The sequence below is a fragment of the Rhipicephalus sanguineus genome, chromosome 11, assembly GCF_013339695.2.
Source record: "Rhipicephalus sanguineus isolate Rsan-2018 chromosome 11, BIME_Rsan_1.4, whole genome shotgun sequence".
NCBI classification, from domain to species: Eukaryota; Metazoa; Arthropoda; class Arachnida; order Ixodida; family Ixodidae; genus Rhipicephalus; species Rhipicephalus sanguineus.
The window spans coordinates 89,544,569-89,571,879 of record NC_051186.1 but is presented as its reverse complement, the minus strand read 5'-3'; the positions used below and the strand labels follow the sequence as shown (position 1 = coordinate 89,571,879).

Sequence of the window (27,311 nt, the reverse complement as noted above, 5' to 3'; positions counted from 1 at the left end):
AACGATAAAGTGCGATAAGAACGAACTGAGTGCGATTTATAAAACTTTCACTATGTTGTTTCAAATGAATAGGAAAATGAGCTTTGTTTATTTGCTCACTCTTAGCTGAGCGTCGTTTACGCTCACTCCCGCGCAGATATAGCGTCCCGAGGCATTGCTAAGTACTGCATAGATTTCGCGTTTTTGACAAGCGCGCTTTGCCGAAACGTGATCCGCTTGGCTCCAAAATGACGGCGTAAACAGGTGGCCGCATCTTCACGCTCCGCTAAATCGACTTCGCAGAGGAGCGACAGATGTGTTCTAGGTTCCGCTGCTGGCACGATTGTTCTGACACGCGCACTACAGTTCCTTCTTTGCGTTTGTTTAAAACTAGGTAGCATACGCAGGTCTGACCGAAGCGGATCGTGAACGCTCAGGTAAAAATTCCTTTTAACGCTACATTATTAATTCCGAGTTTCGGAGCACATTATCATCGTTATGTTACGTTACAATGTAATTGTACGACACTGAAGCTATAAAGCGGCCACACATTGTTGTTCTCATCATCTGCTGCCTATAAATATAGTATCTGGATTCTCTTGCTATTCAAGGCGTCCGTCTTCCCCTGCTGCACTTGTAGACTGGATATGAGATTCAGAGAGCCATTTTCGGTACTTCTCCTTGTACACTACCTTACGATCACGGAATGCAAGCTGCCGTCTCTGAAGAAGACTTACAATATCAGAAAGGTAGTGTATGTATTGTTCTGCATGTTTCCACTTTTTTTTTCATTAGCAATGAAACGGTATGATGAAACGAGGTTCCGCTATACTGCCAAATGCACTGTGACAAAGGGACATCTAATCTAACGATTTTGTTTCAAAACGTGATCAGCGTGTAAGGTCATGTGCAGGTGATATATCACAACAGATCTTGCACAAATATCTCTTAACATAAACACAAAGGGCGCAATATTGTGCGCGAGATATAATATAACGCAATTATCGTATCATTTTCAGGACGCTTTGGTCGGGAAATGAGCTGCGTTTTTACAATTGCCACACATTATTTCGTATTCAAGTTAACTACACTCGAATGTACTAGGCGGCTAAACCTTTGCGTGGCATCTGCCTATGTGGGAGATCATGTTGTCATAATATGTTACTGCGTCGCCAGTATCATTTGCGAAGATCGTTTGCCGGAAATATGCACAGCGCATTGATATTATTACGTTTCAGTTGAGGCTAATCCAATAAATTTTTCATATCCATGAAATCTTTCATATCGAATCAATAAATTTTTCAAAAGATGCGGGAGCGTTGCAAAGCGCAAACAGTAGAACTTTAAAATAATATAGTCCGTCAGGCGTCCCAAATTCGGTCTTTTTCTTGTAAGAAGGGTGCATAGCAACCTGTCAATAGCCTAATTGTAGACCAAGTAACGAAAAGTAAGAAGCTGAGTGCAGGCAGTCAATGTCTTCGTCAATCCGAGGCAGCGGATACACATCATTTTGGTCAGGGCATTCAATCGTCTATAATCAACGCAGATCCTCCTAGATCCGTCCTTCCTCTTAACTAAAATGGCAGGTGTTGCCCGCGCGCTGCACCTGGAGCCCGTGGGCAGCAAGTAGGCATTGAAAAGTCGTGCAGCCCGTGGGCAGCACGACTGTTCAATAACGCCTTTGTGTATCATATCCTAAACATGGTCAGTAATAGCATTCTGATCCGATGACGACACTCGGTAATTTTTTCGCCCAACCGGATGAGCAGAGCCTGTATCAGTCCTGCGTAGGGTTCGAGAACATGGTAGTGACAGTCGCTCCTCCTTTTTTTTCGAAAGTCTGCCCTTAGGCATAATAATTATTGATTCAGAAATACACATACAAATTTGCTTCGTGTATGAAGTCCAGTAACGAGCGGTGGTGAGGTCCACTAATCCAGCGGCCAAGGTCGGGTGGTCGGCCAGGCCTGAGGCCTGTTGCACGTAGGTGACGACGACGGCTTAATTGTAGACACGTGCATGTGCACAATAAGTGTGAGACATTTACATCGCTGATTGGGGCGTCGCAAAAATCGGACGAGTGTTGTTATAATAGCTGAACCAACCTGTGATGCTCATGTGACCATAGCGTCTTGCTAACGATGCTCAAAATTCGTGACTCGTAGGAGTAACTGCGTTTGAAAATCGTCAAGAGTTTCTCACTTTTTGGTCGTTGACGGAAGAAGTAGAACGTTCCGTTGCATCATCAAGCTGTGCGAGCTTCGTTCCTCCAGGAAACATAGCCGGCACTGGCGAACAGCTAATAGACCACGAAACTTACGAAGTGGACACCACAAGCAAAAAGTATCAACTGAATTTACTGAAAGAAAACGACGGAAAAAAAAGAACTCGGGGAAAGGGAATGAACAGTTTACGATGGGGGATGGGCGACAATCTTGTTGAACTTTCTTCTGATGCTACACGTGGGATGATTACAGGATCTGGCGATCACTTATAGAGTTCTTTTACGAGTGGGGTGGCTTCAATGCTTCATGTTGCTTCTGATAAATTCGATTTCTGGCGGGGTTAGCAGAATGGGGCTTGAACTGACGCATGCGCTTTGCTGGTTGAATATGTGGAAGGCTTCCCATATTTCGCGTGTAGTCTTATTCTTTAATTTTGCCGAAACGGGCGCTTTTAGGGGCGAAGCTCCTTAGGGTGTGGGTCGTTCCCTCCCCTGTAATTGTAGTATGTAGCCAGGTCTAGTTTAATGAATTGCTCACTAGATGGCGTTTCATGTATTTCCTAGAGTTTGTATAGAATGTATACAGTCTGTATACAGTTTGTATAGAATGGGAAGGAATAAGTAGCAAGGACAGCGTTGAAATTAGCAAGGGGCTGAGACAGGGATGTCATTTGTTCCCGCTGTTATTCATGCTGTACATGGTGAGGATGGAAAAAGCGCTAGAAGGTAGCAACATTCGATTTAATTTGTCACACAAACAGGTCGGCACGATGGTTGAGAAGAAGCTTCCAGGTCTATTTTATGCTGATGATATTGTCTTATTTGCGGACAGTCAAGATGATATACAGCGACTGGCAGATATATGCGAAAGGGAATGTGAGGCTCTAGGACTATGATTTAGCGCAACAAAATGAGGATTGATGGTATTCAATGATCACAAAGAGCATGCGGTCATAATACAGGGCCAAAAAATACCGAGGGTAAGCGAGTACAAGTACCTCAGAGTATGGGTAAATGAGGGGGATAGATATATGGAGGTACAAGAGAAAGCATCGGTAGCAAAGGGAAAGAGGAATGCTGCAATTATGAAGCACAGAGCTTTATGGGGATACAATAGGCACGAGGTGCTTCGAGGGCTGTGGAAGGGTGTGATGGTCCAGGGGCTTACATTTGGGAACTCAGTGGTGTGCATGAAGTCAGAGGTACAATCAGGAATGGATGTAATTCAAAGGACGGTGGGCCGCCTCGCGTTGGGCGCTCACGGGAAGACGACAAATGAGGCTGTAAAGGGTGATATGGGATGGACAGGCTTTGAAGTGAGGGAAGCTCAGAGCAAAATCAGATTCGAAGAGAGGCTGAGGAAAATGAAGAAGACTAGATGGGCAGAGAAGGTTTTCAAGTATTTGTATAGAAAAAGCGTTGACACGCAGTGGAGAAAAAGAAGTAGGAGGCTCACCAGTAAATATACGGCTAGCAGTGCGGGCTATATGGCAACAAGGAGCATTAAGCGGAAGGTCAGAGAGGCGGAGAGGACTTATTGGATGGCAGCGATGGTAAAGAAGCCGGCTCTGAGTAACTACCAAAAGGGAAAAAACGAAATAAGGAGGGAAAGGTCTTATGATAATTCAAGGGGAGGCGCTTTGCTGTTTGAAGCAAGGTTGGGCTGTCTTAGAACGCGTAGTTATAAAGCGAGATTCAGTAACGAAGAAGAACAATGTACATGCTGCGGGGGAAATAAGGAAACGATGGAACATATACTGATTGAATGTGGCGATATTCACCCAGGTATACGTGTGGGCACGAGTCTACATGAAGCCTTGGGCTTTAGGGACAACAATGGAAAGCTGAACACGTCCGCGATAGAAATAAGTAAGAGACGGTTAGAGTATTGGTGGCAGAAAAGTAGAGATAAAGTACAAAAATAAATAATGGGGAAAAATAAGGTCATTCTGCCTTAAGAGGCAGAGAGATGGACCGTGAATTTATTTTTTTGGTATAATAACATAGATTGAATCAGTGTAGATAAGGTATTAAGCCAACTTGAAACAAGAAATCTTTTTTTTTCTTCGAGCCTCGTGGCAGACATGTCACCGCCCCGTTATAAAGGGGACGCTCATAGCATCCATCCATCCATCCAGAGCTCTAGTTTAATGAATTTTTCACTAGATGGCGTTTCATGTATTTCTTAGAGTTGCTGTTTAAAGATGAGAGATGGCGCTTGTATAATACGAATGGCGCATGTCATTGGATGCCTGCGATCGTAAAAGGCGCTCGCTCGTGGCGCGCTTTCTCTTTCGCTCGGGAGCGGACACTTTCCCTGCATTTCACCGATCACAAAGCGGTGATAGTGAAGGGACCACGTAAACCAACAGTGCAATAGAAGTTTGATGTTTAATATATACACGGTGTTTCACACTCTTTATATGATGTACTGGGCGAATTTCACGGAAGAGTTTCACGGTTTACCGATGATTCCCACCGGAGCGTCGCCCCAGTCATCATCATTCACCCCGTGGACATGCTGTTGGGCTACACCCACACATGGGGCTACACCCACACTCCCTACAGTGCATGGAAATATTGCCTTAAATTGCCATTTGCTCTGATGCATAGCGATGCCCTTTGAGGCATTCGTTGCCTTACCCACATATGCCGTACCACAAGTCAGTGGGCTGGTGTATACAATAATAATAGTAATAATGTCTGAGGTTTAAGTCCCAAAACCACGATATGATTGTGAGAGACGCCGTAGTGGAGGGCTCCGCAAATTTAGACCACCGGGGGTTCTTTAACGTGCACTTAAATCTAAGTACATGGGCCTCAAACATTTTCGCCTCCATCGTAATTGCAGCCGCTGCGGCCGGGATTCGATCCCGCGACCTTCGGGTCAGCAGTCGGGCGCCATAACCACTAGACCACCGTGGCGGGGCATGGTATGTACAATGCGTACTTCACATTCAACATACTGCCACGCGCGCTTTCATGTAACCAACGCACTGCACGTGTAACGACTGTCTTCCGCGAACCGCGCCGGAATGTTGAACATTCCCTATTGTATTAGATTGTTCTGATAAGCTTGATCGCGCCATGTAAACAGCAGAGATTATTTTGGAACTAACGCAGTCAACAACAACAAGCCTGGAATCTTCGATGTCGCATGTATAAATGCCGATGCACCTTACTGCTGATCATATTATCGACGACCGACGCACTGTTTGCCGCTATCAGTGTACAGCGTCTATTGCTTCTAATTTGGCTTTGCGTTTCCCGGGCGCAGGTTCGCCGAAATAAAAAGTTTCATCTTACGTTCGCCGACTGCTGCCTTCAATGTCACGACCACGTCACAATATTCATTCGCATGACGTGTTTAACTGGGGCAGTTGGGAAAATGCCTCAACGAACGGCTCATAGAGCATCGCTATGGATGCCAATAAACGGCAAATTCAGGCAATCTTTTCATGGCCTACAGGGTGTCTGGGTGTAGCCCAATGTTCTAAAAAAACGTCAGTTCTGGCAAAATTAAAGGAAAAGACCTCGCGCGATATGTGGGATGCATTCCACATATCGAACCAGTAAATTGCGCGCGTCAGTTCAACTCTCATTCTGCTAACCCCACCAGAAATCGAATTTATCAGAAGCAACATGTACCAAACAAGCCAGCCAACTCGGCAAAGAACTGCATGAGTAATCCCAGGATCTTTTAATCACCCCGCGTGTAACATCAGAAGCAAGTTCGGCAATGTTGTTGTCCTCTCCCCCATCGTAAACTGGTTATTCTCTTTCCTGGAGGTGCTCTTTCTTCCGTCATGTAATTTTGTTTCAACAAATTCAGTTGATAAATTGCGCTTGTCGTGTCCACGTCATAACGCGTGTCTTCCGTAACTTGTTTTGTCCCTGTAACTGTAGCGCAGTATTTTAATCATGCATAACCTACGAGCCCAATTCAGCACTTTCCTATCGCTATTAACTATTTAAGGACACTCACCTAAGGACAGCCATACTTATAAGAAATTTGTGGCATACTATATTTTTAGAAATCACAATATTTGCACGTAGTTCGAGTAATTCATCATCGGAGTTTAAGGGTGACATCAAAACTGACGCCGTCAGACGCGCAGGAAACGCGGCATATATGCTCCTTATGACCGGAACTACACGTGACAAGGAAATGGTGAAATTTGAATCAAAACGGGCCCAATCAGAATCTGGTCAGGAAAACCGGCAAGGATCGCGAAATGCACAAGCAGATAGTTTATTCGTTAGCTGAGATGTGTGATGCTTTTCTGTTTCTTTCTTAAATTTAAAATCTTCCGCCTGCCTGTAAGAAGAATCGCCCAAACGGCTGCCCCCAAGTTTTATGCTTAACAAAGAAATAAAAAGCTGTATTGTGGATTCTTGTGCACAGCTCGAAAGAAACAGATAAACACCACACCCAAAGGTCAAGTTATCCGCTGTCGCAACAAACATGACTTGCCGCCTTTCACGCAGAAATACGGCCATGACGCGCTTTCATTCAAATTCTGTCACTTCTCACGGGTAGGTTTCGATATCGCCCTAACAGTTCGGTGATGAATATTTTGACCATGTCCAAATTACGGGATTTTGTACATAAAGCGGCTACGCCCTAAATTAAACAACTACTCTGAAGTCATAAGTTAAGGAGGTAAGTAACGAGTTCTTGTCATTTAGTCGCAACAGTGTCATCTCATCTGGAACAAAGTCATTCCGCCTCGACGTCTAGTTCGGCAGAGCAGCCGACAGGAGGCGTATTGTCATAGGACGTTAATGAAAAATGTGCATTTGTAAAAAAATGATACCCTGTATAGACAACATTACTATCGTAAACAACTGAAAACACTTCTTTCAGTTTTCACCTTTTTGAGAAGAGTAAACAATGCCGCAAAGCTGCATATTATAATCATTACGCTTATGAGTGCAGCTGCCTTTCATAAACACCATATTTAACTAATGTGCGCGCATAGAACTTTTAGCCTTCTCATTGGAGTTCGTGATCATTGGATCATGGCCAAGAATGAGGGCAGATTTCAGGAAAAGTATCGCAGGAGCACAACTAGCACAATCTGCGCAGGAAGAAATTTTCTTTGCTATACTCGTGGATGTATGTGTGCTGTCCGCTGATACAGCTAAATAACAGAATTTTCCTGACCCTTAAGAAAGCGCATTTGACTCGACAAGATGTCCCAGTGACCTCGAAACGGAACAGCTATCGTAGGGAGCTACACACTTATTCCAAAACAAGCTAAACGAGACACGCGAAAATATAGGCAGGACAGCACAGATGACAGCGAAACCGTTCTGTGCTTTCAGATCCTGAAGAGTTGTTTGAATAAGTTACGATACTTTTCTGATTGGAGCTATAATGTTTGTCATTTTATTTGTGTTAAAGGAATATGTAGCATCTAGGCTAGTATGATATAAGAACACGCAAATAAAAGCACTTTCTCGCATAGAAATTAGCCCGAATTGTTTTTTTCTGCAAGATTTGCCCATGTATGCAAGACTGCTAAATATCGCGAATCATAGATAATTGATCGCATTGGTCTGCTACATGACACATATAACAAGTAATAAATAAGAATAACTTAACCTTGCTCCTTACTGCAAGACGTTGCTCGCATTTACTGCAAGATGCTGACATCTTTCGACTGCATGAGCTTCAACAAGCGTTTATCGTCGGGCCGGCATACTTTCAGGTGCCCAGTGGCCGACAGGCGACCTGATTAGGTTCTACCACGCACCGAGGCCTTCAGCGCACACTCTTCGTCCCCACCAATCAGCGTTACGATTCGGTTTAACCATACACCAAGGCATTACCAGACGTTTTACGGAGCATGTGCACATACCCCTGATTAACAGTGGCCATGAAGAAGCAAGAACAACATTTTTGGCTCTTTCAAGCCAATCACCAAATCAAAATCAGTGTATAATTTCCTGGGACAATTCACTCTGAATTCCGAAATGGTCCTGCAAACAATGCCCATACCCAAGGCATTTTACTTATTCTGATCGTTCGGTAGAACCATATTCATCATCGCAACCTGCTTTTACAAGCCTGTATGCGCACCTATCCGAGCCAAGAAAGTATTATAGGGTAAAATAGCAGTTGTGCTGACTTGTTTCTATTCTCATCACTCTACTGTTTTGTTTTCGCGAGCGGAGTGTTCAGGAACGGTCAGAGAAAACGAAGAAAATCACGAGACCTTGCTGTGCGAAAATGCCATTATTATTTTCAAAGGAAGGATCGTATGAGAAGCCTGATTTTTCTTTAACTCTATTGTTAAACACTCCTTCGGAGCATGTTAGCTTCAAGTTCAATTACAATGTTGTCGCTTCCTACTGAGAAAAGAAGAAAGTAAGTTCTGACACATATTTTCCTTTTCCGCTAGCTATAAAAGAGAACTCGCAGTTTTAGATCCACCTTTTTATTAAGCTTGTTTAGGGTTAAGTCATGATGCAAATAACACCGTTTGCCCTACTTCTGCTTCCCGCGTACTTCGCGATGGTGGAGTGCAAAGTGCCACTTGTCAGCAAGGTTTACAATATCAAGAAGGTAGTGCGTATTTTAGAACGGAAGTATTTTGTTGTCCATTAGTCGTGTTGTGTTATGCGGACTGTGTTATCCCTGCTATCTTTGTCGTGAGCACCGGTACGGTGGCCACTGAACAATTATCTGAAGCTTGATTTACACGCTGCAATTTCTCAGACAGATTTCAATCACTCTAACAAACATACTTTTCTAAAAAAAATATGAGGGACGATATCATGAAAATAACGATATTTGCATAGTGGTTTTCTATGAAATCATGGTTCCTGCTCGTCTAAACCTACTTGCATTACAGTTCCTTGCTCTTCCAGCATGTCCTTATTTTAGCATTACCGCAATATGCTTATATTTACTATTACAAGTTGTGGAAAAGGTGCGGTGTTCTCAATGTGCCACTGATTACCTGTAAGTACAGTGGGAGGGATTAACAAACACTGTCATGTCATTGTTTCATAAACCACCTCGCGAGATGTACTTGCGTGCATAAGCAAACATAAGTGAATAATTCCACAATTATGCATTTGCCATATGAGTGGCGTATGCGTCTTCAGGCCTGCCATAGAGATATTGCTCATCATAGCATACAAAGAAAACATGGTAGCCTTATAGCCGCAGGAGACATCGAGCGATCGAGTATGCAAAATTGCAGACTCGTTCCTGCATTAAGTTTATTGCTATATTTCTCGCATTTATACGATATCAATCTCTCCATCTTTGGAACATTCTATATATTCATAAGTGGCCCAGTGTATTTCTCATTTATAAACTGCAAGAAAAACTGTCAATGCAAAGAGTTCCAAAGTAGAGCACCGTTCAGGTAAACAAAATAATTTATTTATTAGCAAAAATGCAGATGTATTTGTGCGTAGGAAACAAGCACCTACTTTCGCTGTCCCATGACATTACCATGTATAAATCTGAAACTATTGGACAGCGTGTGCTGAACTGCGAAACAGCATTTACAATACATCACAACACCGCATTTTCGGATCTGACGCTGAAAGATAAAGCAGAATCTGAACATTTGCTTTCATATTGATGATAAAGTGCCGTCAGCAATGGCTACCTCAGTTTTACGCTAAATGCTGTCATTGCATACATGGACTGCTTTTTTCTTTTCTTGTTACGCCCCATCTGATGATATCTAAAAAAATTTAAAAACTACTTTGCCACATTCTGCGATTCCAAGCCTATATATTTGCCCCGTATTTAAGTAGTTGCTTCCATTTTATGCTTAATCTAACCATAGAACACCGCCACATACACATAACGAGCCACTATATCTGCAAACAACAGAACACGTCATGTTACTCCACGTGTAGGACCGCAGTTTTACAACAGCGTTTGTTGTTATTTCACTTCGGTAGCTATAAAGGTGGTTTTGCTTGTGGTCAGCGAGCATTTGCTTAGTCATACGCCGTCGTTGGTGCAGTAGGCTTGTTTCCTCCACTGTCCAACTTGTGCACTACTAGAAAGAGACAGGCTGTGTGCTACGAGAGAATAATATTAACCTAATAGCGGTGAAGTATTTTTGAAAAGATAGAGCTCCTGTAAGTTGACAATTTTGCGTTTTAGTGAATTGAGTATTTGAAGTATTAGTTTAAACTATGAAGCTCAAATGTAGTCTCTAAAGCGTGAAATCCCAGTGCTGGCTCAGATATAAGCCTTATTGTGAGGACTAGCGAAGTTTATCAAGATTGCGCGTTTCTTTCATCGAGTTTACGCGTTCTTCTCAAGCACACGCAACTGTACCCTTGTAAGGCTTAAAGTTGTTGTGATACATATCGAGCGGGCCCATAAGGACTTCGAGGATGCTCATCCGGCTTGCTGGATGAAAGCATCAGTGCGCATCGCAATTTATGTCGCTTTCGTTATCGTATGTAACAAGAGCTACATTTTTGTTAGCTTGTGCGACGAAGCGTATAAATCGTATATCTATTTCTCAGTGGTACTCTCGCCTGAACATGTATAGAACTTCATGTCCACCAACCAATCACGGAGATGGACTCAGTGTGGTTGATTATGCTGGGCTCTAAGGAGATCCCTAACTCGCGCAACAATATCTATGATGCATTCCCGCATTTTCGACATGCTCATCAAGGTTGTGAATATGAATTCGTGCTTTTTATAATAAGTCATGTAGTCCCAGAATCATTACTAGGGGAAAGGTGTGTGGTTTGTTATTCTATGTAATGTAGCAGCATTCTTTGGCAAATAGGCCATTGTTAAATGTGGAGAGAAAAAATATGACCGCCATCCCACCCTGCGAACGTGAACGTCCAGCGAAGCTCTGTGAAACGCCACACATGCTGATTGGGGGGGTGGGGGGTGTATAATCGCATTGTGGTCGAATGTACACCCCACCTGATAATCGTGATGATCGCTTTGTGGTCGCTGTGGTAGACCTTGAATGGTCCCTCGACCATTTTCAGCAAGACATATTCGTTCCTTTCGCGGAGCATTGTATTCATACTGTTGATCTGGAGTCTTTGATTTGCGTAGTGTAGTCAAGGCAGTGTTAGAATGAATTGAAGACTTCATGCCTTCAGGTAGTATGTGAGGGAATATTGGTGAGGAGCCAGCTTATAAAAAGATCACATGTTACAAGATGTCAGCAGGCAAAAAAAAGTGTTCCACACTCGCTTTCGCGGCTACGAGTGGCGCTGGCCAACACTCCCACGTTTACCTGCATATATATATACGAAATGACGTGTACGGAAGGACGACCACCTCCTTAGCTCCATTGGTAGAGCATCGGACGCGTTCGAAGGTTGCACGTTCGGTACCTGCAGGCGGCAAGTTGTGTTCTCGGCCACTTTATTGTCTGTACACTTATATCGTAATTGATCCGAATAGCATCCCTTATACGTGCCTTGGCTTGATCATCTGTTGGTTGTCATTAACGTTAATATATTTAGGCCGTTTGTAATGATGACGGTGGCGGCATAAACATGAATGGTAGCGGCACAACCAATTAAGGTATAAACGGCACACTCAGGCACAGATGAGTATGCGCAGCCATTACACCTCATCATTGCGTAATTATTTCCTCATCTCTGCAAAATTACTTCATTTTAACAAGCAAAACAAAGACAGTGACGGCCACAAAGAGCACGAGCATTATATAATATGATGAAGATCGTATGTGGTGCTGTAAACATAATCAAAGCCCTCATAATCAACAGCCCTATGCTAATACATTCATTTACATCACCACTGGAGCTTCCGCGAATATTTTTTTTTGCTATTACAAATCCGTGAACTCATTACATTACAATCAGGGTACGCTGCATTACAATAACCGGATGTAATTTAGATAATGACCGCAGGCATTTGATAAAAAGGATTCAGCCAGCTCCACGTTTGAGAGCCGTCCAGCAGCGAAGCTCTAGGGCCACGAGTGCACATGATTTGCTACAGAAATCACTTGGCGTCCTATATCCGCCGCTAGAGCTGAAATGCATGCGCCTACAACTCATTGGTCAAAGCGAGACCACATGCGCTGCCGGCTCGGGCAATGACTTTTTATCAAACGCTTCGCGTCACGCAATTTCCCGCTGATGTAGCCGGAACCCGGCCAAGTGCGTGATCCTTGTTTTCTACATGAGCCTTGAGTCGCCCGAGAGCCTTGCCTTGGTTTATTACGATTTATATCAGTCTAAACAAAGTGTGAGTTGCTTTACCGGTATTTTGTAGCGAAGGTGCCAATACCTTTCTGTATAATTCCTTTAATTCTGAGATGATATGTAAGTGAAGCGTCCGTAGGAAGTATTCTGCTTTTCCATTGTGCTGCAATCGTCGGTACAACGCGTTCATATGCTTCTCATAAATTCATCGTTTGCAAGCGTGGTTGCGTAGATGAGGATTATGGCACTTCCCTTTGGACCGTGAGAGTCGGGGTATCAGCTTAAGCTGGTTGAAAGCCTGCCTCCTCATGACAATTTTCTTTAACGCGAGAGCCTTCAATTGCTAGTTTCACAGAAACTCCAGCGTCGGCGTAAGCTTCAGCGATAGCGTGATTGGATGTGAGTGAAGAATAGAGCCAATTTCGCTGGCGTAGTTGTCCGGCGCCGCAGCCGCCCGTCCGTGACTCGCGAAAGTACTCGATAGATAGTCGACCATCAACATCAGCATGACGCACAACCATTCGGGGCCAACAGATACTGTGCAGCGACAATAGCATGGTAATATCATACCGAAATCCATTTTCATTTTCCATCATGACATAACTTATTCCCTGTGCGTCTAACGGGAACTATTTCTTTAATGTCCGTTGCAGGACGTCCCGGAATAACGCCCTTCCCCGAGTCCCAGAAAAACATGCCAATAGTTTCCACATTCCGGCATAAAAAGAAGTGTTCACCCTACGGAACAAACAACACGTTTTCCGGAAACCACACCTTAACTGGCAAGAAACCAACGTGCAGTTAATTAAAGAAGGATGTCCCTCCCTCCTCCTCCCCCTCCCCCTGGACGCACAGGCATGCTTTTTACGCGGTTGCGCACTTTGCGTCATGTGCCACCGCAGTAGTGAGAGCAGTAGAGTGGATTCGGGAGAACGTCACATAAATACTAATAAGACGTTTTGCAAGAAACAGTACCTAAATATTCAATGGAGAATCGAGCCTTCAGAAAGCGAAATGACTCGGTGGTCTCTTTAAAGTAGCCATGTGTTCGACCTTCCAATCTGACAGAAGACACGGTAAACTCGGTCCAAGCAATGACCAAGCGCGCTTGACAAACCATGCACAAGAAAGAGTGCTGAACATCATGAAGATACAATAAGCGCTTTACGAGCTGACCTAGTAAATAATGCGAGAAACTTTGACACACGGCGAAACAGGTTCGTCGGGCTAGCTTTAGCCAGCAACAGTTTTAAGCAGTGACGTGCTTCTGTGTCAGTGATGCTTTGTGGCACCCAGAGAGGGCAGCGCGTGAAACTGCTTCGAAAGACAGAAAAAAAAGTCCTAGATGTCTTGTAGTGCGAAGAGTCGCATTAGCACATATCAAATGGCATGGCAGAAGCCTAACATTGCTCCGGGCATCGCACCATACGAATTGTACAACGAATTAGTGGTTTAAAGGCCCACCCATTAAAAAGCGGTCAGGCATAACTAATCACCAGCAACAGCCTAAACAAAGTGTGCAGATGGGTCAGTGCAGGCTATGCCATTGGGAGACATAGTAGGCACTTCACTAATATACATTTCGACCAAATATAGTGCAGTGGGCATATCGGAACTGTACTTGCAGTAATCAATTCAGGATAGTTCAAAACGGCTAAAAGTTCCTTTTCTGGTATCTACCGAGAAGCCAAGCATGGCTAGCGAATGAGCAGGCGATGCAAACGGGGCCGGAATACGTTACCGCGCTTCACACTTGAAAGCGAAGCTCAAGCGTCACCCAACTTTTTTGTATTACTTATTTCTTTATTCTGTTTTATCGAACGCCCGACAACACCAGTGCAGGGTCCTCAAGAAGAACTTCGCTGTACGAAATCGCCAGAAACCACACCGAAGAATTACCATACGCTTCTGGAACAATATTTTACCAGCGGAGCTGTTTAAGACCAAGGTTAAACCTGCCTTGTTGTCGTTGTTGTCTTTAGGAAATACTAGCGCGTATCTGCTGCAGAAATTAGGCAATCGCCACTACTCATCGCTGGTCCCCCCAAAATGAAGAAATTCTCTTTGACTAGAACGTTCGGCGACGGCTAAAGTCCTGCGCTCCCCGGCAGATAGCTAGCTAGCTAGATGGATGGATGGATGGATGGATGGATGGATGGATGGATGGATGGATGGATGGAAGGACGGACGGATGAATGGATGAATAGATGGATGGATAGATGGAAGTGTAAACGCGCGCTGTTTCATTCAAGGTATTCCAAGTCTTTCCCAAAATGTCACTTGCGCAATATGTGCAATGGCCTCTTCTTAAATTTCGGGCGCCTAATTCACAATATTGAGCAGCTGTACGTTACATGCGAAGAAAAAGTCATCTAACATTGCCATTTCACAGAAGGCCGTTATATGGGCCATTTCTGAAGGATAATGGACGTCAGGATTCGAGAGACATATGAACACTGATCTCACGAGTGACTCAAATCTGGAGGCCGAATATAGAGTTTTTGTTCCACGGTTATGTTTGAACACATGGTGAACGCATTGTGTGCCTCACGAAAAGAATGTTGAGACCAGTCGCGTTTGTGTTACTCATGAACATACTTACTCTGTAAATACAAGAAAAAATGTGGGAGGAATATAATCTTGTGTGAGCCGGGCCGCTAGCGAGACGTCCGCGGGCCGCGTGTTTGAGACCGATAGTAAGGCAGATGGTGACAAAACCAATATAGAGCAAAGTCGACTAATGAAATAGCAATATGACGCCACCGACTTCGTTGTTTAACTAGTCTTCGCGACTGCCAATGAAGCTGCTTCAATATTCACATGGCATACGAAAAACATACCAACACTGACTCATATTTATTTATTTATTTATTTGGAATTACAAATAATTTAGAATGCGATATTCCTTGAGATCAGGTGACAGAGGAACAGAGTAAAATTATTGTTGAAATTGTCAAGGTTTAAAGATTGATAAAAGTGCATACATACGAACACCTGGTAGACTAAATAGGATAAATCAGACTCCTAGCGCAGCAATCAAGCTCCCGCAGGAACGTCTTTCGCTATTCGTCTTTTCCTGAGCACTAGTACATACTTCTGAGGGCACTCATGTAAAAGCGTTGCATAATTTTCTTGATACCTTTGTTCCTCAAAATTCATTCGATGGTTTTTATTGCTCTACATTTCTTGTAACGCCACTTGTTAATGATTTGTGATCTTTTTGCATGTTTTTGTTGGCATGTGGTGTTGCTGGAGTATTCTTTACATATCAAGTGTTATTTCATGTATTCCCTCCCCCTAATGACCCACAGATGTGAGATGTGGTTTAACCGCATATTCAAATAAATAATAATTTATTTATTTATTTCAAGTACGCTGAATGCCTAATGGTGTTACAGACAGCAGTATTTGACACATGCATTTCACAATTTTATATAAGGCTGCTTGAAAAGTTGAAGAGTCAGAATTGCTGGCGATGGAGGCGGGTATGTGGTTTCATTCAGAAGTTCTCTTGGGCAGCGCGAATAGCAGAGAAGCTTTCTCTAGCAACATGGTACTTTCACTTTCAATTTGTGGTTTATTCACGGCGATTGCCTGAAGGTATTGCCTGAAGGTAATTGTTTTTTTAACATTTCTGGTGTAGTGAAATAAATCTCACAGAAGAGAGATACCGGGCGAACTTCATTCTGTATGTCAGGCCTGGCAGATCAAAGCTGCTTTTAACGTGACAGCGTTAGACAGCCCTAGACGCAGAAATTCTGTTGTCGGCGTCGCTGGTTGTGAGCGAAATATCGGTCCTGTTCCTGAACGTGAAATCGAGATCGATGCAAGTAATAAAATCGTGTGTCCGAGACGAAACAGAAGCAAGGCCTTGTGCGTGACTAGCATGTGCTCTACCATAGAGCCACGCCATTGTATCAATAGCTTTCAGTAAAAAAAAACAATAACAAAAAAATCACGTCATATCCACGAAGTGAGTGATGATGAGTGGGCGAAGCTCCGGAGGTAATCTGTTAAAGCGCCAATCCCCGTAAATTTTGCCCACTCGATCATCATACAATGACCTGACACACAAACGCGGGGGTCCTCATATATGACGTTAAGCTCAGGGGAACGTTTATTGTCGACGTAGCCGTTTTGCCTTTCGAGGGCGAGAGCGTCTTCACGATTGTTTTTATCCATGACAGAAAGAGAATGTGTGGTCTGCAACACGCTTATACTTCATGGTCATCAGCGTCATCGTTATCAGGTGTAGTGGGTACATTCCACTATACTGGAACGCGCTTATTCTTCATGGTCATCAGTCGTCATCGTCATGGAACGCGCTTATACTTCATGGTCATCAGCGTCATCGTCATCGTTATCACGTGTAGTGGGTACATTTCACTACACTGGAACGCGCTTATTCTTGTTTGTTTGTTTGCCTTAAGGAGACTGGCTTATTTTTCATGGTCATCAGTGGTCATCATCTTTATCACATGGAGTGGATACATCCCACTATGCGTGGCTACATACTACATACTACAAAGGAGGGACAGGCCCACACCCTGAGGAGCTTCGCCCCTAAAAGGCATATACTGATGGCATTTAGTACGAGGCAGAAGGGCAGAATCGCAGCAGGGGCCGCACAAAGTCAAATACCCAATGAGTGGGTGGTTTAAAGGGCCACCCATTACAAAGCTTTCACATATCATCATCAGCAGCTGCAGCAACAGCAACAATTAAGTGTGCAGCTGCACAGACGCGCGTGTAGCCTTACGGACACGTAGTGGTTACTTCGGCAATTCGCGAAAGGAATAATTAGGGCGTAGTGGGCACATCGGAATTCTACTTGTAGTAGCAATTCTAGGATACTTTCAAACGATCACTGTAACGGGCACAGACGTTCCTATCCTTACGTCACGGTTGAGGTGCCGACCGAAGAGCCAAGCCAGCCTAGTGATTCAGAAGGCGTTTCGAACAGGGCCCGATTACGCTATTGCTGTCCACTCTTGAAGGTGAGGCTAAAACGTCCTCCAAGTTTTTATTGCGGATATATTTGCACTGCAAAAATAATTGCTTGTACCGAAACTTGCGGTCTGATTCTGAACGGACCTTCAAGTGAACATATTAGCTGTAACTATATAACAAGCAGTAACAACACCGTTTTTGATAATGTCTGGTACGCCTTAAAATTTAAACCCTGCGCGCAATACAGTCACATGTATGTGTAGCTTTTAAAACAATTCAGTAAAGAAATGCACAACTTATAAACATGCCTTCAATTGCCTTACAGTTTTTGTGGACGAAAACACCTATATGGACATACGCAACGTCAGGAAATGGTCATTGTTTGTGTCAACTAGATAAAATGAAACAGGAAGAAGAAAGAATAATTGAGTACAAGCATTACTATCTGGACAAAAGGTTTCACAGGTATTCCCAGGTAAACAAAAAGCTAAGGCCGTGTGTTAAAATCTATTTTTTATTTACAGGCACTACATCGTAATGGTGGGAATGTTCGACAAGAAGGATACAATATATGTTCACCCTTACGGTAACGTAAGCCTCCTCAATCTTTAGAGTATATTAGTTCACTATCACGTCACTACTTATCTGGAGCAGTGATAGTGTTTTCGTCAAAGAAAGTTTGTTGAAAATTTTAAACGTTCGCCTGTACGAGGGGCACAAATGTATATATAGTGTTTCTTGAAGCTTGGTAAATTGCTTCTTCAAAAAAGCATATGCATCAGTGTCGAACTTAGAAGGTATTTTACAGTCGCAATGAATATGGCTGGTAGTTTGTTTATGGTCTTTAGAGCGACAGATGCAGAAGAAAATGGTAGAAAAGGATGGATACCGCAGCTGCCGGTTTTCAGTATTCGGTAGAATGCAAACACGTGACACCGTTCATTTATTCAACATCAAATATGGTGGCTTGCCATCTATGCCACCGCTGAGCACCTACGGGAATTTCGTTGAAGAAATGCTGGCAATATACTATAGCACCTGGGCTCACACGACTGTCATAACAGTGTGTCGCGACGAACGCATTCTTATTCCATCTCCCTTCTCTGAGGTGTATTGTCTCTGAAATAGGCATCCAAGCAGTATTGGCTTAGACAAGAAAGCTCCTAGTTTTCGAGATCCAACATAAATATGAACTTACAGACAATGAAGCCACGGAATATACAGGGGATGTTATTTTGTAGTAATTTTGACATCAATGTGAAGAGATTGAAGTGGAAGAAAAATATATCTTGCTGCCAGCAATGACCGAACCTGCAACCTTCGAATAACGCGCCCCATGCTCTGGCGATTGAACTACGGCGGCGGTCATCTTCCCGCCCAATTTATCGGGTATATCTGTGCATTTAAGCCTCGGAGTGTTAATCAGCATCGCTCGTGCATACGAAGAAAAGCAAGCACTTAACATTCCACTTCTTTCATTCAGCTCTAGAGATGTTATGCTAGGCAGCAGTCTGCACGGTCTTACGGTCAACACGTTCACTGAAAGGTCTGTCGGGGCTGCTGAAAACGCATTGGACGAGGCAGGAGCTATTATAATAATAACTGCTGGGTTTTAACATCCCAAAACCGCGATATGATTATGGGAGACGCCGTAATGAAGGGCGGTGAAAATTTGGACTACCTGGGGTTCTTTAACGTGCACCTCAATCTCAGTCCAAGGGCCTCAAGCATTTTCGCCTCTATCGAAAATGCGGCAGCCGCGGCCGGGATTCAATCCCGCGACCTGCGGGAAGCAGTCGAGCACCATAACCAAAAGAGCACCGTGGCCGGTATTCGGCCACATTTCTTGAAGAACCCTGTATATGCAAGGATGAAGCTCAATGGATCCGGTGGAAAATGCAGTTGAAAACTCAGACGAAAAACGCAGGAAGCAAACCAATAAGGTTGGCTCCGCTGGACAGGCCTTCATCAGGGTGAACCTGGTAGTCAGACGCCTTTCTGTGAAAAGTGTAGGATCTTGAGGGGTGCTCTTACAAACTTACACATACACAGAAAAGCTCACTGAATGCGCACTTTCTACGAAAGCGACATACCGAGGTATGAAAACTCCGCGTTCACAAAGTGTATTTGCAATTAAACGCCAGCGTTATTGCAGAATATTTATGCTTAGAAATTAGCCATCAATATTATTCGAATAACACGAAAAGAGCCCGAAGTTATGAGCATTCGTTTAAACGTGTTCAGCCCTTATCCAATCGTAAAGAGAACCCAAATTAAACGTGAGTTTAATTTTTTATTCTGAAAATATGCGTTGTTGTGCGCATCTTTTTAGATTAAAGAGATACGCGCAGTGGATAATGGCATGGATAATTCGGCAAAATACCATAAGCAACTGCACTTGGGGATGCCACATATAACAAGATTCGCATAAGAGCTTTGAAATTGGCCATGGGGAGAGACTGGAGAAAGACTCTAAAATGAGGTGCCCACCTGATACACAGATGTGAATGGCCGACCACACCAAAGGATGGGACTGTCAAGTAGAGCTAACATGGAGACCAACCATAGCGACATGATCATGGGAAGCATGGTTAACCATCAAACGGCTCAGTGGCTGAGAGGCAGCCGCCTCCTTCAGTAAAATAAAGAAGAAACATGTGATTGACAAGCAAAGTCGAATGCAACGGACGTTTGGTGTTTTTGCACAATGTATAAGAAGGGCGACGCTGATATTTAAAAGGCATTTATTCCGTCCTACTGCAACACTGCACGACACGACCCAGCATTGCCGCCGCTCTTTCAAATGGACCCTGACAAACTTTGCCAAATAATTATCATTTGACCGTAGTATCGGAGATTACTGCCTCACCATTCGATTGCTGCGTTTTTTTTTGAAATCGCCAAGTACGAACGGAGTTACAACAATTTGCCACATTTTTCCCCCTTATTGCAGGTACTAGATACAAAATAAAGGAGGAACTACTATATAGTGATAAAGCATTTGGGTGCGGTGTTATAAAGATCTTATCAATGTCGTCATTTCAAGGTTAGTACACTTTAAATTTGTTTTTATTTGAAACATTTCTTAAGATTATGTGTCAATCTTATGTCCCAATTTTGTAGATGCACTTTCTCGTGGCATGCAAAATGTGTTTTATTTTCGCGGACAACAAATTTGCGCAGTTTGCACTGAGTCGTGCAAGGCTGGGGCAGAGCAGAGCTGGTCGGCTCCCAGCTGGTCTTTGCTTGACTAGGCACAAGGGCGTTCAAACGCTGATGCACGAAGTGTTCACGTGATCACATTGTGAATCACGAGTATTGGCTAGCTAACGATCGGGATCTATTAGGAAGAGCTAGGCAATCACAGCACCAAGTACCTTAATTCCGTTTATTAGCTTAATGAGGATATTACCGTAATTGGCCTAATTTGCATACTCAAGGCTTGCTCTCGATTAGATTGGATACCCTGTCAACCAAGTCTTTATTATAGGTTAGTTAGCCTAGTTATGCACCCTTATAAAACAAAATTCTGAGCTCCGCAGGACGTACTTTCCTGTGATGTATAATTACACTGTGCGCACTGACACATCATTGACCTGGCTTGTGTGTTTTAGAAACTTAACAGTCTTTGCTTCTTGCTCACGGGATCGTTTAATATTCGTATATTAGTAATGCGATGTTACCTAACCACATTGTATTTAATCCAATAGCAGTGATTTAGCACAGGCATAACTTAACAGAACGGTCTAGTTCCCAATGTACAAACGCCCACTTAAATAGGGTACCGTATCGACTACATCACCCACACACTTCTCAAAGCGTCGCACATGTTTCTTTTAATCTACACGACTGTGCAAGCCTAATTCGTTCACTCTGCTGCAAACGTTCGAAGATTGCCGCGGGCGCAGAACGCGACTTTCATTCCTATTTTCATTGCTGTCTTTTTCTACCAATGTGATGGCTCAAGCACGTAAGAAATAACTGCCTTAAATATTGCACGGTCCCTTACGCATTCGTGAAAGTCAGCTGGAAGGCGAAGGTCACCATGCTTTCCTCAGTGACTGCACAGATCTCTCACCCCCCTGAAAGGTTTCTGTGTATCTAACATGGTTTTGCACTACCATCGGAATCGACCCGCCTTTGACCGAGGGGAAATATCATGCCATAACTAATCATGTCACGTCATGCTGATGTCACAGAGCTTAACGATCTGTCACATCATAATGCTGCCAGAGGGTTGAGCCACTCATGACGTGATGATACATAAGATCATGACACAGGGGCTACATTGAGATCCCAAGGAACGATACCACATTCTAACAGAGAGTTCATGCGATTTCAAGCATCAGTATATAAGAAACAGCATGCGAGATTAGGGGCACTGCATATTTTAGAGGGATGGCTTTTATTGCACCAGTGCCTGCCGAAAGATCATCACATATCTTACCAATTAGCTTTTAAATTCATGAGGGGTTCTAGAGGCGAAAGATAGTGAGTATGGTAGACACTTTCTATCTGCAACGGGCGGATGGGTACCACCACTGCTTTTCTCTATGTGGTCACCAGCGCCTACGTCTGTCTGATCGTCTGCAAAAGCAGCAATCTCCATGTGACATTTCCTATTATGTGCAATTAAATTATTCGTCTCATTCCCTTCTTTCTTTGGGTTATTGCGAATTCTTTGACATGGGTGCTGGTAATACGAAATATTCTATTCCTTGTTGTCAGTGCTCAGCGTGTTGCGGTACCTTTTGTATTCCGCAAATGGTGATATTACCCGCGAATACTGAAGGCGTGGCATATTTTTTTCTTGTATTCTGCCACGCAATACGTCGTTCATCTATGGCTTCTGTATTTTATCTGTCCTGAAGACTTGTATGTTAAGTGAAAGGCGCCGTCATAAATGATCTTGAGCATTTGAAGAAAAAAATTTGCAGTGGTTTAGCTCGGCTATTCCAGGATATACCTAGCGTTAGCAAAGATTCAGGTGAATATTCTTAGCTTTCCAGATTGTCTAAGATTATTAGCGTTCTTCTGTTCATTCTTAATAATATCTGGTGTTTAACGTCCCAAAACCACGATATGATTATGAGAGACGCTCTGTTCATTCTTCGTACGCTGAACCGCTAATTGTCAGGCAGCTACTTCGGGATCCGATGAAATAAGCTTCTCGGCTCTTCTGCGCCGTTGAGAAGCATTTGCGCTCTCCTTCTCTATGGCGGTGCACACCTGCAAACGCCAGTCAGAGGCGTTATCAAGCGGCTCCAGCGCAATGTCAGACGACGACTGCACAGCCAGGGTGAATAGCTGCGCGCGCGTCGGCGCCAGTATGTCTGCAATAGCTACGACGTCACTCCTCTCGAATGCTCAGACCAGCAGCGGCGAGTCGCGCACGGTGGTGGCGGAGTTTGTGAGCGCACCGGCGCCAGCGTGTCTGGCGCGGCTACGCCGCCACTCCTCCCGAACGCGCAAACCAGCAGCGGCAAGCTGCACGCGGCGGTGGCGGAGAGCGCGTGAGATGCCGGCTCCGGTGAGCCATCTGTGTGACATCACTGATCCTCGCGCATGTGTAGCACGGCTCATGAGGATCCACGTGAAATAGGCTCCGGCTAGGCAAGTGCACCTAACGCTACAAAATATTATGGGGTCGGTTTTCATTGCTCCCTGAGCACACTGTATACCGGTTTGTCGACCCACTTCAGCGCAAAAGCGGCCTATTCTTTATTTTGCGATAATGTTTTGTGCCGTGATTCATTATTTACATACGAGGTAATGACATCAATCAAAAAGTAGGCAGATGATCGCTTACACCGAGTCACAGCAAACCCAAGAGACATTTTCAGTTAAAAACATTTGCGACAATTGATATGAAGTAGCGACGAGCTCTTTTCCGATATGGGGCTAGGCTTTGTTTATCGTACATTTGCATGTGCAAGAAATGAAAATTGACAGTTGTTGAACTGTCAATTTCATTTCTTGAAGAAACTGTCAATTTCAATTTTTGAAGAAATGCTTGTCAGGTTTATATTATGGTAAGAAGTTTAAGCAGAGAGGTAGCTTCGTTGTATGACGCGCGCGAAGATTCCGACGAGGGACCTCGAAGTCTTTCTGCTGTCGCTGACCGCTTTCAATGTGTCTCTATTGGCTCCCTGCTGACTGAGGAAGCAAAACGAGGTCGTAAGTTTCTTTCATAGGCTAGCTTTATTTTTGCTCATTGCACAGCAAAAGCAGAAATTTTCGCTTGCTGGGAGATCGAACGATGACGTTGACGTCGTAATGTAATTGGAGATGATCTAGGTATTATGACCACTCTGTGCCGAGTACTAATTCTGGTACCTTGCCTTTAGGCATCGTCTTCGATGGACAGGTAGTTCGGTGGGTTGCGTTCTTATGCCACCGGTATCGTGAGGTCTAAGTCGCTTTATTTAGAACCTTCAGAGCAAGTGCACAGCAGGCTATATGGTCACGCGTAGGGTGACATCGGCCGCGCCTTATTGCTTTTCTCGCGTTCGCTCGCTCCCCATTGTGCTGACAAAAGCTATGATGGTTTTGCACTTCAATAATATTGTGTTTTCTTCCAATTGTGAATCAATATGAAATATATAGTAATTACCGATAAACGCATAACACGCTCATAATTTTTCTTGACGGTGATTTGGATATACATCGCAGTGTAAAGCGCAGAAAACGTACTTAAGCATTCCGCTCATATGATTAATATTTTCCTGAACTATCTGGAACTGCCTCAACCAAAAAAATAAATACGCACCTTTTAATCGCACCGAACCATGAGTAGTAAGTGAATATGACACCATTCTATATTACCTCATTATAACAGTCAGCTAGGCAGGTTATCAGCTAACATTCGTTTGTCTCATTTATTATTTTCATTTTTTTCTGTGTATTCAACTTTCAGAGTCTTTGATGCAAGCAACGCTGGAAATTTTTAAACGCGCTTATAATGTTGAAGTACATCACGGCAGTTTCTTATTACTTATGCACATTTACATAGGCACAAAAGCTGCTTCACGGGCAATAAATCACTTCATATGGGACATTTGTGTGCAAAAAAACATGGCTGATCCCCCTTTTATAGGAATCGGTATAACGCGAAAGTGAAAAATGTCTTCACAGGGGTAGTTGAGCGTTATTGTGCATCGTTTTGCCACAGGGGCGAAGTATTGAATGCTATAGCAGCAAACTGTAATGTCACGCGGAGAACGCCAAGCAGCTCGAAACTTGACGCGTGCTCTAAAGCAGACAGGACGCACGAAAAGCGCATACGCTGGACGAGCGTGACTTTCACAATTGTTACTTCTTTGCGTTTGAGTAGTGCGCCCCTTTCGGAAATGCGGCCGCTGCAGCTAGCGATGTGACCTTTGTGCTCTCTGTAACGTCAACGGAAACTTGCGGTGAAAGAACAAGACGTAGAAACCGCCTCCATCACGAGATAAACGCGCGCACGTGAAGCACCCCCTGTAGAAGCGCGCTCGCATCGCGACGCGCGGGTTGACGACCTTTAAATCGCGCTCTTCGCGCCATATCGCTAGTTACAACAATAACACGCTGAAACTACCGAGCTCTGAGTACCGCGAGCGGTAAATGGTGTATATAAATACTTTGGCGTTAGTGAGGTGAAACCGTACGCTCTGTGGCCGAGTTATTTCGCGTCGCGTGCTGCAGAGCCAGGGGTCGTAGGTTCGACTCCCGGCTACGGCACTTTTTCTTGTAGTTTTTTTCTTTGCCATCTGTTAGTGTGTATTTTACAACGTCATATCTGTGACGGAAATACGCCAGTGGAGCTGCGGTGGACCCCGACATAAAACACTTTCGTGTTAGAAAATGACAATATTATCGTATCCTACACAGCCGCAAGCATTACGGATGCGTTAAAACTTCCATCCTTCTACGCTTGATACGAATGGGCAAAGCACATTTCAGAAGCAGAGCAGACGGCTGCATTTCATTGCATGCTCTAAGTGAGTAATCCTATACATGCACTATATTGCAGCAGGCGAATATCCTTGATTTGGTTGTCAGCCAACATGGAGTCACCGAACTGCGTTAAATGAAGTGACTCACGGTACTTTGCGAACTTATTGCGTTATTGCCTCAGGACAACAAATGCTCCGACAAGCGCTTGCCTCATACGGTCGTATAAGGAATGCGAAAAATACTTGAAAAAATCTTTGTCGTGGTAAAGTGCTCATTTTTCTATATGAAATATGGCTTGTAGTAATATTCACCTTCTTAAAAGCATTAACTAGTACTTTATTGATCAACAAATATAGAAGATATTAAGTGGCTTTAACAAAATGTTTGTTATTCAATTATTGATAAAATTCGTCGACACCGACGGTGTGCGGACGTGTGACGTGATGCATGAGCACGATCTTGGTGATACACCTTGACTCAATGCTTCTTCGAAAACTACAGCTCGTGGTCATTATACAGGACACGTCACACAAGCAAATATCCACACGCCCAGTCCGTTAAATTTATTTCGCTTGCTCACAGCTGCGGAAGTCATCAGCGTGTGAAGCTGTGTTTATTATTATTTCTTTCTTTCTCTACTAGGTCATATGAACCATTACGAAGTGCGAGTCTGGAACAGCTCCAATGTACCCATGGCTGCAAGAGCCTGTCTTCCAGTATTAGCAAAGCAAAAGATTCGAGTGCACATTATTTACAAAGAGATGTGCCAGAATATGTATCTACAAGGACAATCTAAAAATCAACGGCCTATTCAAGGACAAATACCTGGACAGATTGCTTTCTGTAATAATGAGATATGAACTAGACAACATCTACACCTATGCTAATATCCGTCAAAATTGTATGCCCCGTATTGCTTTGCGTATTGCTTCGTTTCAACTCGTACAAAAGCTGAAGAACGATTAGCAGGAGCACAGTATTATTAATCATGTGAGCAAACATTATTTCTCTTCAGCACTGACCAAACAAATAAAAATGATCAGTCAAGATAATGAACTCTGCAGTGACAAATAGAAACATGTATAATCACATCAGTTGGAGACAGCGGTGATTATAAGAAAAACGTGGTCCTGCTTCGACACCGCATGCTTCGGAGGAGAGGGGCGGAGACGTGGGAGCAGAAGCACTGTATTACCCACCACGTCGGAGTATCCATGTATCATCAAAGATTAAACAGTGTCATGAGTAATTTAAAATCACCGAAGCTTACTGAAAAAGATTACAGAGCTCTGTAATAGCATTTGGATTCTGTACAGTTAGCCAATTTACAATGCCAAATATATAAATTTGCTGCATGCCTATCGGGAGTTTCATGTAATTTAAATTGAAGATACTTATTATGATGTGTGTGGTTCTTTACAGGTGAATAGACCCATTTCATAAATACGCCACTTGGCGGTGGACTTTTCGTCGGTTTCAATTATGCAAAAAATTCTGGGATAGAATTCGCCATGTTTATGGCCAGGGGATGTGTCCGTATACGTGCGCCTGTGTAGACTGTCCGTGCGAGGTGGCAGCCGGCTGAATCTGTCTCCGATATCACTGCGCACCTTGCTGTGCGGTGTCAAGTTGACGAACATCTAAGGGAACATAAGGGCACGTTAAAGATTGGCACGGGAAGCACCTTGGAACTTCATTGCATAAAACAGTGCGAGTCAGCCCACTGCGCATCTGACCTGGAGAGGACGCGTGTACTTAAAAGATACAGAAGAAAACGAGAGCGTGAGTTATTTGAAGCGTATGTAATGACTAAGTTGGGGAGCACATGCATCAGTAAGACGTCCCTTGACCTATTTTCATGTGAAATAGACTATCTCGGAGATTAGTGGAGTGAGCAATCTTATCTGGTTTTATCTGGTTTTACTATGTGGCAGTGTTATTGGTAACACGTGGTGCTTTTCATAGCTTTATATTTGCAATCGACGCAAAATAAAGTTCAGTTGAGAGCGCGCCTATTTCTTGTCATCTTCTT

General features: G+C 43.7%; 1 long non-coding RNA gene across 5 annotated transcripts; it reads left to right on the top strand.

The window, feature by feature from the left end:
- The first annotated feature begins 288 nt into the window (after positions 1-288).
- LOC119374854 (uncharacterized) lies at positions 289-27,311 on the top strand. 5 transcript variants are annotated; one of them, XR_005180338.2, is made up of 7 exons: positions 295-416; positions 591-728; positions 14,232-14,342; positions 17,670-17,809; positions 17,869-17,930; positions 20,298-20,390; positions 25,922-27,311. It is a non-coding gene; the product is annotated as an uncharacterized LOC119374854 (long non-coding RNA). The 5 variants fall into 5 exon arrangements; XR_005180335.2 differs by lacking the exon at positions 14,232-14,342; XR_005180337.2 differs by lacking the exon at positions 14,232-14,342 and having other exon boundaries at positions 591-733.